This window comes from Bison bison, unplaced genomic scaffold (assembly GCF_000754665.1).
Source record: "Bison bison bison isolate TAMUID 2011002044 unplaced genomic scaffold, Bison_UMD1.0 scf7180017864508, whole genome shotgun sequence".
Taxonomy (NCBI): Eukaryota; Metazoa; Chordata; class Mammalia; order Artiodactyla; family Bovidae; genus Bison; species Bison bison.
In genome coordinates this window covers 4385082-4391800 of record NW_011495064.1, presented here as the reverse complement: position 1 = coordinate 4391800, position 6719 = coordinate 4385082, and the positions used below count along the sequence as shown (strand labels likewise).

The window sequence follows — 6719 nt, the reverse complement described above, 5'->3', positions numbered from 1 at the left end:
AGGCGTCCTCCCGCGCCTCTGACACGGAGCTTCTCCATTCTAGAAAGCTGCTGCTGAACCACTGCAGAGGGGTGGGAAAGCGAAAGCACAAGGTGGACTTCCAAGGCCACAGACTCAAGAAGCGCTTCCCTAAATAGACTGTGTGTACAAGCATGTCTGAGCCCCAGGCCAACCGAATCAGACACACTGAAGACTTCGCCCATGCTGCCCTCGGGCACCATCACAGTCCACAACCATGCAGGACTGGGGCCAAGGGGCAGAAATGCTGGGAGTGACCTTCACTATATGCACAAGGAAGGAGGGGATAAGATTCAGGCCCAGCCTCACCAAGTCACCTGCAAACTGAGGGCAAAACTCAACTGCCCGCTCAGGGCCGAGAGGCTCCTGAGCACAAGGGCTTTGGGTCCCACATCTCTAGGATTATAAGAAGCAGCCTTCACTCAACCTCCATGACCTTCCCTGAGTTCCAATGGGCAGATTCAAGCAGTTATTAGGGAGGAGCAGGGATGCAAGACCAGGGAGAAACAGGCAAGAGGAGCTTTGGGGCAAGGTCCTGGTTCCTCATCAAAGGATATACACAACCATACCTTGGAGCTGTTTTGTAAATACTGAACTCCCTTCCAGGTGGAAAAAATTAACAATTAATGACGGTATGCAGCCCACAAGCATGTAGACCCAGACCAGCTGGACCTGAAGGTTGACGATGCTGACTCCTACTTACCTCACCACCAACCCATTAGAAGAATGTCCACAAGCTGATCACACCCTCTTCAAACAATTATGATAAAACTTCTCACTATCGGCCCCAAGTTGGGACACAGGGTTCTGGGGGCATTAGCCCGCTATGGCCCCCTTTGCCTGGCAAAGTAGTAAAGCTATCCTTTTCTACTTCACCCAAAACTCTGTCTTCGAGATTCTAATCAGCACCAGTGCACAGAGAAGCTGAACTTTCCGCGTGACGCCTCCACCCCAGGTGGGTGTTGACCAGCTCGGTGTTTCCCCAAGGCCAACCAGCTCAGCCACCTCTCCTCCTCCAAACCAGGGTAATGACAATGTTTGGAAGAGTCTGGGGCATCTTGATACTTCCTGGCACACAGCCCCATTCTAACTGGACTCTGTCAAAGATTCCATTTTATAGGTCATTTGATTATCACCCAATTATGCAATGTGATCACTGTTTAACATGTGCTTATGCAGACAAAGTCAAAGCAATCAGTAAGCAATGTGAAAATATTTAACACTCCACTGCACACAATCACAAGTTTCTATGCGCTTTAGGAAAAAAAAGTGTCAGCAGAAGACAGCTGGGTCAGTGACCACCTGACCAAAGCTCTATGAGTCCAGACCCCTCCCCCACTCCCCTCTTCCTCCTCCTGCCCACATCCTTCTCCTCTGACCTTTGCTGGCAGTCCCCTGCCTCTCAAAACCTCCTTCTTCTGCAGCATTTCCCCTCAGAGGTGCCCTGAGCAGGACTCATAGATGCGACACACTCCACCCTTTTGAATACACGTTTTAGAACAGGGACACAGGAGGAAGAGGGGTTATCAAGACTGTAAAGATGCTGGGCCTCCTGCGGGAAGGTGCCTTCCCTGGATGGGCGCTGGCCCAGAGCTGCAGCGCACAGACCTCTGCTGCCTGTACTATTCAATCCACACCCCAGCCCATCCCCATCCGCCAGGCGCCTTCCCCATTTGACACGTGAGAGTTGACTCAGGTTCTTGTCCAGCACTTTCTCTTCCCACATCCCAACTTGCCCCACTCAAAAACCAGACACAGACAGCCCGAAGACATGGCTGCAGAGGCTGTGACACAAACCAGATTCACCCCTGTGAAATAACACACGACTCTGTAGACGACAGCCACGGTGACTTAGGCGTTGTCCCGTCACGGTCAAGCCACAAAGGTGAGGGGGTGTCACAGGCATTGTGCGGCTGGCCTCAAAACAAGGCAGACACTAAAACCTGTCCACATCTATCTCCACCTCCATTTCCATTCCATCCCTCCCTCGGTAGGCCGCTGCATGCTGATCGCCCTGTTAGAAGGATGGGTCAGGCATCCAGAGTCAAATCTTGGACCTCTGACAAGCTGACACGCTCCCTGCCACTGCCTCCGCACACCCTACCCCACTCTGGCCTCCGCGTGGCCCTACTGATGATCCCCAGCATCGTTAGGAGGGTCAAACACCACAAAAAATTAACCAGAGTAAGACCAGGAAGCTTAGGCCCTTGCCCTGCTGTCCTTGGGTGGCCAGCTCCACGACCGCAGCCCACACCACGGGAAGGCCCCTCTCAGTTCAGATTGGTGGCTTTCCAGCCATTGTGAGCCATGGACCCCCGAGGCACCCTCCCCAGGAAAAGACCCCATGTTTGTACACATCCAGAGGAGCCCTCTCCTTTCTGTGCTTGACACTTGGATTTATTTAAAAACAAACAAGAAACCACAGGAAAAAACAATCATGATACCCACTCACACATCATATGCAAATAACTAGGTATTTTATTTAAAAAAAAAAAAAATGCTTCCCCTCCCTGTAGGAAATCTATTTGGATATTCTGTATTCTATTTTAAAAAACGTTTACCTGGTCATAACCTCAGGCTGACTTCACCAACAACTGCTGTCTGCAAACCAGTTTTAGCCCCTCCTAGCCCTTCTGCCCCTCGGCCGCTCTTCCTTCCTCAGCCATTAGCACCAAAGCTGTGGCACTTAATCTGAGACAGCTCCCATACATCATGTTTACATATTAGGATGGACCCTGAAAGCCCTGCAAAGTCAAGAAAATCCAGAAGTACCTCAGCTCTTGAGCTCCAGGAGAAACCTGGAATCCCATGGGGAAGGTGGCTGTTCTACTCACCCAAACGTGCAGCGGGGCTGTGCCTGCCCAAGGGGATGACAATGCTGATCACATGCGGGGCGCCAGGGAGAGGACCTGTCCCTGCAGGCCAGTTCCTCCGACATTCCCCAAGCCCCTACTAATGGCAGGGGTCCGTTTCTCCCTAATTGAGTGAGAAGTAGCAGAGAGTGCACACCCCACACACCTGAACACACTCCAAGACCTGCTTGGGGAAGTGAGTCAGCAGGGCCGGTCCCCACGCCCTCGGGGGCTGGTGTTAGCAACACCGTCCTGGAGGAAGGTCGGGGTCTCGCTCAGAGAGGTTGGAGAGGCTGCGGGCAGGAGCTGGGCACTCAGCCAGGTCCATACACTGGGGCAGGGGGCCAAGGCAGGCAAGGCTCCTTAGACACTTCGCACGCCCCTCGGCTGACACCACGGGCTGATCTCCCAACTTTTCTCTGCTGCCCGCCTTTTTTGGGAACTTTCCTCTCTGGATTCTGGAAACAGCAGCCCCATTTCCAGTTGAGTGGGAGGTGGCCTTGATTAATCTAAGAGAGCAATTCTCATCCTTTTCTTGAAGGAGAATCACCTAGTGGGCTAGTTTAAAAACAGACCGCAGGGCCCTCCCAGAGTTTCTGATTTGGTTGGCTGGTTGGGGCGTGAGACTATGTCAGACAAGTCTCGGGTGATGTTGAGGCTGCTGGTCTGGAGACCAGGCTCAGAGAAGCACGGCTAGATCAGTCAGCCCGCAGCCTCGTGTTCTGGGTCTGGGATGGCCGTGTGATCCTCACCACTCCCACTGGCCAGAGCAGGGCTGGGGACTGGCTGGCATGCCTCCTTCACACAGTCCCGCTGGCCCTAAGGATCATCCCAACCACTGGGAGACTGACCCTGGGATGTGGAATCTAGGTCCTCGATGAAACTGCTGCTAGAGAGGGCTCCGGTTGAGACGCTCAATGTCCTTACTGTTTACCTGGCAGCTGACAGCACCCCAACCAACACAGCCCATAATCCACAACCCCAGGGAGACTCCTGAACTGGGCGTCCACATCTCCCAGGAGGGCCCGCTCTCCAGAAACACTGGCCCGTCCACATGCATTTCCTTCACATTCCCAGGATCTGCACACCAAGGTCATCCTTCTTGAAAGCTCTAATTAATGGGCTAGAGAATGCACCGCTGAAATGCAAGCAACCCAGAACAGGGAAGGAAAGGAGGCCCACATTTGAGAGTGAGGGAGCTTTACCAGAGGCTGCTGTAACAGCCACTCAAGGGCACTGGTGAGGCGCAGAGCAGCGGACAGGGCAGAGAGAGGCTTTCGGGAGACCCCAGCATCCTGCCTGCAAGTGGGACAGGTCGGGCCATGCAGGGTCTCAGGGTCTGGAAAATGACCAGGTGTCTGAGGGAAAGGCTCTGAGAGGCTTCAGGAAGGGAGCTGGGGGGAGCTGATCTCTTGGCGCCTCCAGCAGTCCCCTCCCTTCCTCCTGGGGGCCAGAGGACACCCATCTGTTTTCCTGACCCCATTCCAGAAAATGGACACCTCATCTTTATCCCCATAGCATGCCTGCCCATGCCAGATACTGCCTGCTTCTGACACCTTCACCAGGTGACCCCAACCGAGCAGACTCCACATGGAAGGGCCCGCGGTGTCTCAGCTGCCCCAGGTGACGGACAGCGGGCAGACACGAGGGCCCAGCTGGGCTGGCTGGCAGGCATGCGACAGGGCACAGGCAAGGTCGAAAGAGAGGAGACGAGCACCCAGGAGCCCTGGGCTCTTATTTCCCACCTGGGTTATGTCAAAAGGGACGGGTAAGAGATTAAACCCAACGAGAAGAGGCTGCTCTGATTTCCAGTTCCATGTGGGCTCCAGCACATGCTCACCATATAACCCTGTCCTAAGCTTCAGTCCCTGGGAGCTCTGCCGGCGTCAGGCGCCGCTCCACACACCCGACGGGTCCTAACTCGTTCACCCCCGCGACAAGCCTCTAGGGTTGCCACTGCCTTCAGCCCAGTTTTACAGATGAGAAAACCAGGCACAGAAAGATGATGCTCCTTCCCCAAAGTCACACAGCCAACTGGAGGGTCCAAACTTTAGTACGTTCCACAGTACAGTACGATAAACAACCTAATAAGGAAAAATGGGCAAAGGATGTGAACAGGCAATCCACAAAAGATATGAACAGGTAAATCCACAAAGGATGGGAAAAAAAAGTCGCTCAGTCGTGTCTGACTCTTTGTAACCCCATGGACTGTAGCCCACCAGGCCCCTCTGTCCATGGAATTCTCCAGGCAAGAATACTGGAGTGGATTGCCATTCCCTTCTTCAGGGGATCTTCCCAACCCAGCAATCGAACCCAGGTCTCCAGCATTGCAGGCAGATACTTTACTGTCTGAGCCACCAGGGAAGCCCACAAAGGATATGACCAGGTAACTCACAGCTAAAATAAAAACTAGAAAGAAAAGGTTTTCAATACTTTTGGTAATTTGGGAAATGTAATTTAAAAAGTAACATTCTTAATCCACTAGTTTGGCAAAAATTAACAATATTCGTACTCTTCAGTTCAGTGCTGGCTGAATTAAAGGGGAAAAGGCAATTTCACACATTATCTGTGCTCTGATGAAAAGAGAGATAAAGCCCCTTGGAAATGGGATGGGGCGAGGACAGCAATTTGGCAAAGTTATGTATTTAATATTATGCATTAACCCAGAAACAAAAAGATCTTAATGACCTGGGTAACCACAATGGTGTTATCACTTACCCAGACCCAGATATCCTGGAACGTGAAGTCAAGTGAGCCTTAGGAACCACCACTACAAACAAAGCTAGTGGAGGTGATGGAATTCCAGCTGAACTATTTCAAATACTAGAAGATGATGCTGTGAAAGTGCTGCACTCAATATGTCAGCAAATTTGGAAAACTCAGCAGTGGTCACAGGACTGTAAAAGGTCAGTTTTCATTCCAATCCCAAAGAAAGGCAATGTCATAGAATGTTCAAACTACCACACAATTGCACTCATCTCACATGCTAGCAAAGTAATGCTCAAAATTCTCCAAGCGAGAGAATTCCAGAAAAACATCTCCTGCTTTATTGACTACGCCAAAGCCTTTGACTGTGTGGGTCACAACAAATTGTGGAAAATTATTAAAGAGATGGGAATACCAGACCACCTTACCTGCCTCCTGAAAAACCTGTATGCAGGTCAAGAAGCAACAGGTTAAACTGGACATGGAACAACAGACTGGTTCCAAGTTGGGAAAAGAGTACAACAAGACTGTATATTGCCACCCTGCTTATTTAACTTACCTACAGAGTAAATCATGCAAAATGCCATGCTGGATGAAGCACAAGCTGGAATCAAGACTGCAGGGAGAAATATCAATAACCTCAGATACGCAGATGATACCACTCTAATGGCAGAAAGCAAACAGGCACTAAAGAGCCTCTTGATGAAGGTGAAAGAGAGTGAAAAAGGTGGCTTAAAACCCAACACTCAAAAAACAACAATCATGGCATCCAGTCCCATCACTTCTTGACAAGTAGATGGAGAAACAATGGAAACAGTGACAGACTATTTTCTTGGACTCCAAAATCACTGCAGATGGTGACTGCAGCCATGAAACTAAAAGACTCTTGCTCCTTGGAAGAAAAGTTATGACCAACCTAGACTGCATATTAAAAAGCAGAGACATTACCAACAAATATCCATATAGTCAGAGTCATGGTTTTTCCAATAGTCACATATGCATGTGAGAGCTGAACCATAAAGAAAGTTGACCGTTGAAGAACTGGTGCTTTTGAACTGTAGTGTTGGACAAGACTCCTGAGAGTTCCTTGGACTGCAAGGAGATCCAACCAGTCCATCCTAAAGGAGATCAGTCCTGAATCTA

General features: G+C 50.8%; 1 long non-coding RNA gene across 1 annotated transcript in view; it reads right to left on the bottom strand.

Moving 5' to 3' along the window:
- LOC104980824 overlaps positions 1 to 6719 on the bottom strand; it is a 66910-nt gene that overhangs the window by 55311 nt on the left and 4880 nt on the right. The window lies entirely within an intron of this gene.